Source organism: Polypterus senegalus, chromosome 8 (assembly GCF_016835505.1).
Source record: "Polypterus senegalus isolate Bchr_013 chromosome 8, ASM1683550v1, whole genome shotgun sequence".
Taxonomy (NCBI): domain Eukaryota; kingdom Metazoa; phylum Chordata; class Cladistia; order Polypteriformes; family Polypteridae; genus Polypterus; species Polypterus senegalus.
In genome coordinates this window covers 164,047,820-164,061,098 of record NC_053161.1, presented here as the reverse complement: position 1 = coordinate 164,061,098, position 13,279 = coordinate 164,047,820, and the positions used below count along the sequence as shown (strand labels likewise).

The 13,279-nt window shown below is 41.6% G+C and overlaps 1 protein-coding gene across 1 annotated transcript in view; it reads right to left on the bottom strand.

Annotated features, from left to right (window-relative positions):
- LOC120534674 (zinc finger protein 665-like) overlaps positions 1–3,704 on the bottom strand; it is a 53,731-nt gene extending 50,027 nt beyond the window's left edge. The window contains exon 1 of the mRNA XM_039762265.1: positions 3,014–3,704. The gene's annotated coding sequence lies outside the window, so the exon portion shown is untranslated. The remainder of the gene's footprint in view (positions 1–3,013) is intronic.
- Between the last annotated feature and the right edge of the window lie 9,575 nt (positions 3,705–13,279).

The following is a 13,279-nucleotide window of genomic DNA, read 5'->3' as shown; positions in this document are numbered from 1 at the left end:
AGTTGGGGAAGCAACCCACCTGGGGTGGTTGGTAGAACCCTTTTGCCGGTCAAGAGGACAGAAATATGGGACAGTGGGGGACTGCCTGTTATGGACAGGTCATCCCCCCATATGCTGGGTGGCAGCAACCTTTCTGGTGAGACCTGGTATGGATGCCTGAAGGGCAGCATGGGAGTTTGTGAAATCAGGAATAGGAAGTCAGATGTCTGAGCAAGTAAGTCTTTTTGCTTAAAACAGCCGTCTACATGACTGTAAGGCTATATACAGGGGGTGCTACCAAGCAGTTATATTAAGGCAAAATTCCACAACAATACACATACTTTTTCCAAGTTTTTTTTTTTTTTTCCCTTCGCAGATACTCCTGAAAGTATGTGCCTTCAAAATAAATGCAGCACCACATGATGTTCCACCCGGATGACATGGATGTGGAACTGCTTCACAAAACCAAAATGACAAAGTTAGCCCCTTTTTTACTCACTAAGGCTCTGATATTAAAGACTTTGCCCGACACCACATTAAACATTTACTCAATCCATGTTTTTTTTCAGTTTTCAGCTAATGTAGATTGCTTACAGTACTTGTGTTACCCATCAGTTTTGCCCCCCTTTATTTTCAGTTCAAACAAAGTGAGAAGTCTAGCAAAATGACGCCTTTGATTGGCTAACTAAAAAGATTACAATATGCAAGCTTTTGAGGCATCTCAGGCCCCTTCAGGCAAGATGTAATACAGAAACTGGAGTTTCTTGTGTTTATATAGACACTAGGACTAGTAACAACATTGATAAATCTTTAAGTGAGAAATCTTAAATGTAAAAAATTAATAGACTCCTTCAGGCTAGGGTTCATTTACCAAAAGGGAAGAACAATGTATGGTCAAGATCTTTGGATAAGATTTCTATATTACATCTCGCCCGAAGAAGGGGCCCCGAGTTGCCTCAAAATCTTGCCTATTGTAATCTTTTTAGTTAGCCAATAAAAGGTGTCATTTTGCTTGACTTTACACTACATTCATAATGGCTAACACGGTACAACACCCTAGTACTACAGTTCAAACAAAGAAAGTAATGGTTTGTCCCTTTTCTGTTACAACAAACAAGAATGGTTTAAAACACCTGTCAACTGATTTTTTATTCCTTACTGACACATTAAATTACAGATGTGACAGAATCTGGTACCTACCCATCAATTGTTACCACACACCCTACTCCCCCCCTTTATTTAAAGGTCAGACATAGAAGCAAAGGGAATGTTTCTTCATTCCATATAATGAGACATATGGCTTGTATCAACCAATTTCTTTTTCCATACTGATATGTTAAATTATAGTGGGACCAAATCTGATGACCTACCTGTCACATTTTAACCACATTAAACCGTTTAATTCTGAATTCCTATTCCTCATTTCTTCAAAATTTAAGAGTGTTTTCATATCTGCCTGCTTTTGTGCCCTTTATGTTTAACGTGTAAATGGTCTGACTGAGTACCTTAACCACAAATTATATCCAGTAAGTGTCATATATCTTTTATAATAAAAAAAATCCTGGGACGAGATGAGACTTTTTAGCCTGGGAGAAGACAGACACTTTCACGTGTCCCGCAAGACGAGACTTTGTGCCAAGAGACTTAACCACGCCCGGGGCTGGAAATAAAAGAAAAAAAAGAGTAGATGACAAAGGAGAATGTTGTAAAGAATTAAAAACCATTGGCGCAGTACACATGCAGAGCAGGTTAGAGATAATGGAAGTTCGAAAATTCGAAAGTCTCAAAAAAATGATAGCAAAGATCGCAAACAAATGGAAATTATTACTCAGTGAAATAACAGAACAGTGAAAAGAGAAAGACTATACTGTTCAGATTTAAACTTTAGATCGGAGACTTGTAGATCATCTAATTCGTGTTGCCGTCGGGGAAAAGTAGCGTTTCTTCCCAATGAAGAGGTGTATCTGTGAGAATTAAAAGATTTGTTGTTTGGTGAAAGTGAAATCCACATACGTGAGAGGCAGAAATGTGAAGTGGCTGGCACAAAGTGTAGGCCGGCGGTTTGTGAGGCGATCTGGGGCAGTTGGCAAGCAAAACCCCCTAGTTTTAGTTAATAAAATAACAGAAAGAATTTGCACATAAGTGTTTACATTTGATTGACTAAGAATGTCAGTAAGAAACTGTTGTCCTTACCTTAATGAAAGAAAGTAGTGATTTTTTTTCAGTAATACCTTTATCCTAGTTTATTAACATCTATAACAGTTTTTAAGAACATAACTTTAGCAAAAAAAAAAAAAAAACTTGTTGAATTTTGTCAGTGTCAGGTAAGCCATATTAATACAAACTATTACTGTATCTAATAATATGAATATAATATTAATATATTCATATAATCATCCAGCCTAATGCTGGGCGGTATGACCAAAATTTTATATCATGGCATTTTTCAAAATTGTACCGGTTTCACGGTATTTTTTTTCCGAATGCATGAGTTACTGCAATTATTGCAGTAGACTGGCTAAGAATAACCTATTCCACTGTCATAAGAACTGTACATTGTACAAAAAAAAACATTTTAATGTGCACACAAGTATTAATACAGGTTTGCATGGCCCCATAAAGTGACAGTTTTCAAGGGGGTGGGCACTAATGAGGAGAAGGAATCACATTGCATGACAGATGCAGTCAAAATACAGAACCTTTTTATTGAACAAATTTTGCAAATAACTAACTAAAATTTTGACAACATATTGTCAACCATGCAAAGAGGCATTTAGACTTAGCAAAATATCCAGAGGTGAACCGAGGCAAAAGTTTGGTGAACTTTTTGGTCGTAAACCGATTTGTATGTGTACCGAGATGTTCGTGATCCGAGGTTCCACTGTATTCAGCAAAATAAAATAAAACAAAATAAAACAAGTGCAACTTAGTGATGACATTTTTACCAACTGAACCGTCATTAAGGCAAAATTACATTAATATGGACCTTGCTTCAAGCTAAGCTATATAGATAAATAATAAAACTGCAACTTACATGTATAATGCTATTTGTGGTATAGTGGGTCCGTGGCTTCAAAAATCCAGTTCACCGTGGGCGCGATTGCACGACCACAGGGAGTTGATGGGGTGATTTGGGTCAAGTCGCACCCGATCGTTCTCAATTGCTTCATCGGCTTACTGCAGCGTGTGAATAAGGCTCTGCACCCATGGAGACGTATGGGCCGGCAGGATAGGGAGAAGGAAAAAAGAAAACAGAGAACACACGGAGGTTAAAGAAGGGGAAAGGCAGTCATGGGAGACTATCCAGACACCAGGAGGGTGAAGGCAGCACAAGCAGGGGCTCTGTGAGGGAGCGCAGGCTGAGGCGATCTAGGGGCTGGTTCACCCCACTGACTAAGCGTGTAGAGTGGGGCGAGTGAAATGTAAGACCTCCCAATGGATCTGAGGAGCGACTGAGTGAGCGCAAAGGAAGACGGGAGGTGTGCTGACCTCGGACGGTCTGGCTGAGCAGTGTGGTGGCAGCCAAGACAGGTTGGCAGAAAGCAGTTCGTGCTGCAGAGGCTCCACCGCAATGCCAGTGTAGGGTGAGCCATGGAGACAGAAGGCGGTGTGCTGCGATCGGGCGAGGAGAGAGACTGCATTTTAACCTCTATTTTAACGGATTTATTTATTATGGATTTTATCCCTACGTTTCACTGGTTTTATGGATTTGCTATTTATTTGGGTACTGTATTTTTCTGAACACTGCACAATTGACACTTTTGGTTTTACTTTTGACTGTTTTTAACAAAAACACTTGAACACCATCCCCTGGGTCAATGAGGTTTCTCAGCTCATCTCGGTCATAACTATTGACGGTGTTGGTTCAACAGGCTCCCATGTGGGAAGAGGGAGTCTGTACGGGACTGGCGTTGTCACACTATTACACAGTAACCATGTACATTACACAGTATTGAAAAAATAATAATAAAACAAGTACAACTTGGCTTGCAGTATTATCCAGTAGTATAGAAATAGTATTCACACATTTGAACATAATAGTCCACATCCGACCTTTTAAAACCAAAGTATCTTCAGACACTGCACCTTTTTTTGTCAAAGGTTCTTCTGTGTCATCATGTTCAACTTTATCGTCTGCTACAGCTTCAGTTTCTGAATGTTCTCAGTTCATTTTCACCGCTTAATACCTCCACTAACTCATGTACTCCATCACATGCCTGTTTAGCGGTGCAGCAGTGAAAAAGGTCCCCCCTTAAACAGTTTCCCACTGTGCCACTCTCCGAACGTTGTTTAGGCTATTTAAATCGGTGTTCCGGTATAAGAAAAATCCATATCATAAAAAAATAAAAAACGGTTTTTGATATGAACCGGTATACCGCCCAGCACTAATTCAGTCATCCATCATCCAACCCGCTATATCCTAACTGCAGTGTCACGGGGGTCTGCTGGAGCCAATCCCAGCCAACACTGGGCGTAATGCTGGAACAAACCCCAGGCAGGGCGCCAGCCCACCACAGGGAGCGCTCACACACACACCAAGCACGCACTAGGTACAATTTAGGATCGCCAATGCACCTAACCTGCATGTCTTTGGACTGTGGAAGGAAACCGGAGTACCAGGAGGAAACCCACGGGGAGAACATGCAAACTCCACACAGGGAGGACCCAGGAAGTGAACCCAGGTCTCCTAACTGCGAGGCAGCAGCGCTACTCACTGTGCCACCCTCATATAATGATAATAATAAAAATAATGTATTTAATATATGAATGCAAATACATACTGTATAATGTATTTAAATATTTTCAAATAAAAACAATTACAATTTAAGATATTTTTCAGGAAAAAATATTGTGAGAAATAAGATGAATTTTAATGGCTCTCTCTAAGACTTCATTCACTGATGACATGTAAAGAACAGATGTGTGTATTGGCTATAGATGAGATTTCAATTTAGGACATCATAAGTTAACCCATCCTGCATGTCTTTGGACTGTGGGAGGAAACCCACCCACACACTGCGAGGCAGCAGCGCTACCACTGCGCCACCGTGCCGCCCTTGTATATATATTTTATGTATAAAGTTGTCTTTGTGTGATAATTTGTTTATATTCTGATTTCTTCTGATCTCTACATTTTCATTTACTTGGACGACGCCATTATGCAAAGCGACTCACACACATTTTGGATATAATTGGTTACATTTCTTTTGGTTTTCCAGTGAGAGCACAGGCAGGTGAAGTGACTTGCTCAGGGTTACACAGTGTCAGTGGCAAAATTTGAACCCACAGCTTCAAGGTTTGAAGTCCAAAGCCTTAACCACTGCGCCACACTTCCTTATAAGAATCAACCATTGAGCCTGCAATGTTCGCCTGTATCGCTTGTTGCAAAACGTGTTGTCCCCGCGTGTTTCTTACTCCGTGCTGGGAGTTCCTAAAGACGAATAACCTTTATATATATATATATATATATATAAATAAAGAGAAAGGAATTTGGATTTGGGCGTTGCACGGATTACCAGAGAACGTGCTGTAGTATTAATTTCTGTGCAAGCCCCGATTGTGAAACGTCACGGATTTCGAAGTTCCATAAAAATTTGCGCCCCTTGAATTTGATACAACGCCGGTTACCAACTCCAGTATCTTTTTTTTTTTTTTAACATCGCGGACTGATCAAGAGAAAGCAAGACATAAATCGAAACTCCATGTAAGCTGAATCGCCGTCTATTTCACTTCGAGAAGGTCGCGGCTGAATACATAAACGGAAGGGGTGGGGGATTGGGTTTGGTGATTTGAAGTAAAAATGAGACTCAAAAACGGAAAATAAACGGACACCAATGAATAGCAAAGAGACGTGAGCCACAGGGGGATTCACTTGAGCGTTTGGCTTGGTAAGCAAGATCAAGTCGCCTGGTTCAATTCAAGTGCGACATCTCTTGAGGTGAGCGGATCAAAGCGCATACATCCACAAAGTGTCCCCAAACCCCCGAGCACGTACCTTATGTCTCAATCCTGACGGGTTTCTTTCTAAACTTATTCGCACGCTGGCCTCACACACTCTACTACGGCTTCACCTCCCGTATTGTGACTGTCCACTGCCAGGCGGCAGCTTGGCTTCAGTTTCCGTCGCCCTGGATGACGTCACACACATACGGCACCTGCAGAATGAGGCGATGCCAAACCCGACCAGTTTTCTCCGGGCTGCAGCCATGTTCAGATGAGAGCTGCATGTCTGCCTTCACACAAATCGTCGATGTCATAAGCTTATTTTCTACGCTATACACACGCTGCCTGTGAAGTTTGTTATTTCCTGTGAATATTTTTTGCATACAAAGATAGTGTGCATTGTTATTCATTTCTTGTTATTTCAAAATAAATGTCAGATATGACCCATCGAAATAGTTTCAACTTGTTTTTCTCACATAGACTAGACTGAAATGCATGTCGATTCATCTTTAATTTCAATTCATATGTCGCTTCAAATGTTGATTAAATGTACAGTACATTTGGCTCAGTGTCAATAGTTTAGCAGGAGTTTTCTATGCTTAGCCTTGTTTATGACAGGCATCAGTTTGACAGACGTATTAACATTAAAGCTATAAGTGAACCATACAAAAACAAGTATGTATGTAAGGAATATTTTACGTTATGGTTATTTTGACTCAAATGTATTTAATCTCAACTGTTTTCTGACTCTACATATTTGCTTACACCCATCTAGTCGTGTACAAAGCTTATACAGACCCTTTTTGCCTGGCTAATGTACAGTACAGGGGGCAAATTGACTGTAAAACCTGGAACATGACTCTGATAATTTTGATATTTCATGTGCGTGCTTTTGGGGGTTTTAAAGTATCTTGATCAAATGAGATGACATTTCCAAAATCACTTCTCTAAGATCATTGCAGATATCTTAATATTGTGTCATTACAATCCTAAATGTTTCAAATTTAACATCAAAACTTCTGCTTTTATATGGAGGTGGCAACATTTAAGAAGAGGATGTGATTGACAGCATTTGGCTTTACTTACCTTCTTAATTACTATGACGGTTAAGGTTGGCCTTACTGTGTATGTTATAACATACAAAATTAAAACAACTAATTAACCAGACCTAAGACACAATGAAGATTGCTTGTCTGTCAGTTATGTCCTGCTTGTTAAAATATATGGTGGATAAAGGGTGTACTGATTATTTCATATCAATACATATGCTACCTACTAGCATGTTTTATCTTTCATTTTAAGCAGTGACATCTCTTACACTAACCCCTGCTATTTACTGAAGTCCAAAAGCATATTTGCATTTTGGTTGCTCTTTGTGCTGCAAATTCTGAATGCTATGGCACTCACACAAAAGTTAATAGACACCATACGAGATATATATATATATATATATGTCAATCTATGTATGTATGTATGTATGTATGTATGTATGTGTATGTATGTACAGTTGTGCTTGAAAGTTTGTGAACCCTTTAGAATTTTCTATATTTCTGCATAAATATGACCTAAAACATCAGCAGATTTTCACTCAAGTCCTAAAAGTAGATAAAGAGAAACCAGTTAAACAAATGAGACAAAAATATTTTACTTGGTCATTCATTTACTGAGGAAAATGACCAAATATTACATATTTGTGAGTGGCAAAAGTATGTGAATCTCTAGGATTAGCAGTTAATTTGAAGGTGAAATTCGAGTCAGGTGTTTTCAATCAATGGGATGACAATCAGGTGTGAGTGGGCACCCTGTGTTATTTAAAGATCAGTGATCTATCAAAGCCTGCTCTTCACAACACATGTTTGTGGAAGTGTATCATGGCACGAACAAAGGAGATTTCTGAGGACCTCAAAAAAAGAGTCGTTGATGCTCATTAAGCTGGAAAACGTTACAAAACAATCTCTAAAGAGTTTGGACTCCACCAATCCACGGTCAGACAGATTGTGTACAAACGGAGGAAATTCAAGACCATTGTTACCCTCCCCAGGAGTGGTCGACCAACAAAGATCACTCCAAGAGAAAGGCGTGTAACAGTCGGTGAGGTCACAAAGGACCCCAGGGTAACTTCTAAGCAACTGAAGGCCTCTCTCACATTGGCTAATGTTCATGTGCATGAGTCCACCATCAGGAGAACACTGAACAACAATGGTGTGTATAGCAGGGTTGCAAGAAGAAAGCCACTGCTCTCCAAAAAAACATTGCTGCTCATCTGCAGTTTGCTAAAGATCACGTGGACAAACCAGAAGGCTATTGGAAGAATGTTTTGTGGATGGATGAGAACAAAATAGAACTTTTTGATTTAAATGAAAAATGTCATGTTTGGAGAAAGGAAAACACTGCATTCCAGCATAAGAACCTTATCCCATCTGTGAAACATGGTGGTGGTAGTATCATGGTTTGGGCCTGTTTTGCTGCATCTGGGTCAGGACGGCTTGCCTGCATTGATGGAACAATGAATTCTGAATTATATCAGAGAATTCTAAAGGAAAATGTCAGGACATCTGCCCATGAACTGAATCTCAAGAGAAGGTGGGTCTTGCAGCAAGACGACGACCCTAAGCACACAAGTCGTTCTACCAAAGAATGGTTAAAGAAGAATAAAGTTAATGTTTTGGAATGGCCAAGTCAAAGTCCTGATCTTAATCCAATCGAAATGCTGTGGAAGGACCTGAAGTGAGCAGTTAATGTGAGGAAACCCACCAACATCCCAGAGGTGAAGCTGTTCTGTACGGAGGAATGGGCTAAAATTCCTCCAAGACGGTGTGCAGGAATGATCAGAAGTTACCGGAAACGTTTAGTTGAAGTTATTACTGCAAAGGGGGGTCACACCAGATACTGAAAGCAAAGGTTCACATACTTTTGCCACACACAAATATGCAATATTTGATCATTTCCTTTAATAAATAAATTACCAAGTATAATATTTTTGTCTTATTTGTTTAACTGGTTTCTCTTTATCTACTTTTAGGACTTGAGTGAAAATCTGATGATGTTTTAGGTCATATTTATGCAGAAATATAGAAAATTCTAAAGGGTTCACAAACTTTCAAGCACAACTGTATGTATGTATGTGTGTATGTATGTTCCAGCATCACTTCCGAACGGCTAGAGTGATTTTCATGAAACTTGGTACACATGTTCCTCATTGGTCGACTAAAAATACTGTAGGTTGAAATTAACCCTAACCCACCTCCTTCTTGTATGCATGTTATCATCTAGTTGACACTTGGAACGACAACCAGAGGGCAAACTGGAGGTGACTACCTGAATTCTTTATGTCTGAGCACCACTGCACCCCTGTTGCTTTTGAAATTAAATAGAGTTCTACACGTGCAAGTGTGTGTTTCTGTCCGGCCCGGAAGTGAGACGTAGAGTTGGGAGGCCGGCAAAAGGAAACCTCCTAGGAAAGACAGTCGTTTAGCTGCTAATGCACAAATGATGCGAGCACTTCGGCAACATGTATCCTCATAGCAGAGAGATGCCCAGAGTAGTTGTGACGATTTCAATACTTTTTAGAATCTCTTACACAGTTAGAGTATATATATATAGTGGCTTGTAAAAGTATTCGGCCCCCTTGAACTTTTCCACATTTTGTCACATTACAGCCACAAACATAAATCAATTTCATTGGAATTCCACGTGAAAGACCAATACAAAGTGGTGTACACGTGAGAAGTGGAACGAAAATCATACATGATTCCAAACATTTTTTACAAATAAATAACTGCAAAGTGGGGTGTGCGTAATTATTCAGCCCTCTTTGGTCTGAGTGCAGTCAGTTGCCCATAGACATTGCCTGATGAGTGCTAATGACTAAATAGAGTGCACCTGTGTGTAATCTAATGTCAGTACAAATACAGCTGCTTTGTGACGGCCTCAGAGGTTGTCTAAGAGAATATTGGGAGCAACAACACCATGAAGTCCAAAGAACACACCAGACAGGTCATGGATAAAGTTATTGAGAAATTTAAAGCAGGCTTAGGCTACAAAAAGATTTCCAAAGCCTTGAACATCCCACAGAGCACTGTTCAGGCGATCATTCAGAAATGGAAGGAGTATGGCACAACTGTAAACCTACCAAGACAAGGCCGTCCACCTAAACTCACAGGCCGAACAAGGAGAGCACTGATCAGAAATGCAGCCAAGAGGCCCATGGTGACACTGGACGAGCTGCAGAGATCTACAGCTTAGGTGGGGGAATCTGTCCATAGGACAACTATTAGTCATGCACTGCACAAAGTTGGCCTTTATGGAAGAGTGGCAAGAAGAAAGCCATTGTTAACAGAAAGCCATATGAAGTCCCGTTTGCAGTTTGCCACAAGCCATGTGGGGGACACAGCAAACATGTGGAAGAAGGTGCTCTGGTCAGATGAGACCAAAATGGAACTTTTTGGCCAAAATGCAAAAACGCTATGTGTGGCGGAAAACTAACACTGCACATCACTCTGAACACACCATCCCACTGTCAAATATGGTGGTGGCAGCATCATGCTTGGGGGGTGCTTCTCTTCAGCAGGAACAGGTAAGCTGGTCAGAGTTGATGGGAAGATGGATGGAGCCAAAAACAGGGCAATCTTGGAAGAAAACCTCTTGGAGTCTGCAAAAGATTTGAGACTGGGGCGGAGGTTCACCTTCCAGCAGGACAACGACCCTAAACATAAAGCCAGGGCAACAATGGAATGGTTTAAAACAAAACATATCCATGTGTTAGAATGGCCCAGTCAAAGTCCAGATCTAAATCCAATTGAGAATCTGTGGCAAGATCTGAAAACTGCTGTTCACAAACGCTGTCCATCTAATCTGACTGAGCTGGAGCTGTTCTGCAAAGAAGAATGGGCAAGGATTTCAGTCTCTAGATGTGCGAAGCTGGTAGAGACATACCCTAAAAGACTGGCAGCTGCAATTGCAGCAAAAGGTGGTTCTACAAAGTATTGACTCAGGGGGCTGAATAATTACACACACTCCACTTTGCAGTTATTTATTTGTAAAAAATGTTTGGAATCATGTATGATTTTTGTTCCACTTCTCTTCCTGGTTTTGTTGGGAGCCACGGGTCGAGGGCATGGAAGCCCTACCCTGTAGGGGCCCGTGGATACCGCCAGGCGGCGCCCCGATGCCGGTTTATCCCATGCAGTCGCCGGTCGGAGCTGGAGCCCGGCCGGGACGCCTTGGAGGACGTGAGGAGGGCTTGTGCCTCCTCCACACCGCGAGGGGGCGTCCGTCCTGGTTCTGTTGGGGACCACGGGTCAAGGGCATGGAAGCCCAGCCCTGTAGGGGCCCGTGGTCACCGCCAGGCGGCGCTCCGATGCCGGTTCATCCCGTACGGTCCGCGGCTGGGGTTGGAGCCCGGCCGGGAGGCCTTGGAGGACAAGAGGAGGGCAAGTGCCTCCTCCAGACGGAGTGGGGGCGTCCGTCCTGGTTAGGCAGGGGGCCTCGGGTACAGGTATATACACACATATATACACATATATATTTACACATATATATATATATATTTATACATATATATATATATACACATATATATATATATATATATATGTGTATATATATATATATATAAATAAAAATAAAAATAGGCGACATGGTGGCGCAGTGATAGCGCTGCTGCCTTGCAGTTAGGAGACACGGGCGCTCCGGTTTCCTCCCACAGTCCAAAGACATACAGGTTAGGTGGATTGGCGATTCTAAATTGGCCCTAGTGTGTGCTTGGTGTGTGGGTATGTTTGTGTGTGTCCTGCTGTTGGTTGGCATCCTGCCCAGGATTGGTTCCTGCCTTGTGCCTTGTGTTGGCTGGGATTGGCTCCAGCAGACCCCCGTGACCCTGTGTACGGCTGGAGCGATTTTCATGAAACTTGGTACACATGTTTCTCAATGGTCAACTAATAATACTGTAGGTTGGGTAGGATGGGGGTTGATCTTGCGGTCTTGTATGCATGTTATCATCCAGTTGACACTCGGAATGACGACCAGGTGCCGAACTGGAGGTGACTGCCAGCATTCTTTATGTTTGAGCAGCACCGCACCCCTGTTGCCTTTCAAATTAAACAGAGTTGGCCAGTTCCGATCGTCAACTGGATGATAACATACATACAAGACCACAAGACAAGCACATTAGTGAGTCTTTATTTTTTGTTAATTTATTTTTATTTTTAAAATGATGTTTATGTTTTTCTCAAACAATTAAAAAAATAACACTTTATTTTCAAGTATACAGTATATAATCCATCCATCTTCCAAACCCGCTTATCCTGAGCAGGATTGTGAGGAAGCTGCAGGTACTGCCTCATGCTACCAGTACTGACAAAGACACCAGCTAAATGCAAAACTAGACAAGGATCAGTCAAGAAGGATAAGAAGAAAGCAATTGTCTGTGTCCACCTCATGCAAAGCCATTCCCTTTTTAGGGGTTGTCTTGCCGTTGCCTCTCCAGTGCACCTGTTATTACTTTCATTTGTACCAATGCAGGTGAAGCTGATTCACAATCGCTTATGTTTCCTATCCGGACAGACTAGATTTCCTGAATCTTAGCTGACTTGGTGCGAGACTGCGATGATTCAGTATTCCCTTAATTTTTTTTGAGAAGTGTATATTAACCAAACAGCAACATTAAAAGAGATCGGAGACAAAAAGAACTGTCCCCGTCTTACCGGGAGGTCACTCGAATATGCCGCCCGACAATCATTCAACTCTAGTATATAGTAACTCGTGGTGGACCGAGAGAAGACTCACCTATCCATGAAGTGCCGTCTCCATACCGCGAGCATTTACCCTCTGTCTGTCTCTCGGTAATGAGATTCTTGCTATACTCGTTTGTATTCCTTCCTCATTCTACAGCAGCCCTTTCTACGCATGTGTGAAGCAGAAACATGTGGGACTTGACGTGAAATGAGCCGTAGACAAAATGCCCTACCCTTCTCTAGACAAAGGCTAATTTCAGCAAATCTGGTATTGACAATGCATAGGCGGACTTCTCTGTTGTCGCCTTTGGTGACGTCACAGGGTACTCAATCTAAACACGTCATCAAAGGCGACAAAAACACAAGTGTCTTTAAACCGAGAATGACCCTAAAGTGAAGTGTATCTAAGCTTGAGCAGTCACCTGGAGGCAGTAAACAAGGCGGCGTGTTCTTGTAGTTGGGTGAGTCGACTTTATCGTAATATCCGGAAGCAGAAGTGATTGATCCGAGCTCGGCTCTGTCATTGTTCGTACACTGGATTTTTCATTCGCTGTATTCATTGTTGCGCGATTTGAATCGCAGACAAGTGGAGATAGACATGATCAGAGTCCTTCTATCTCGCG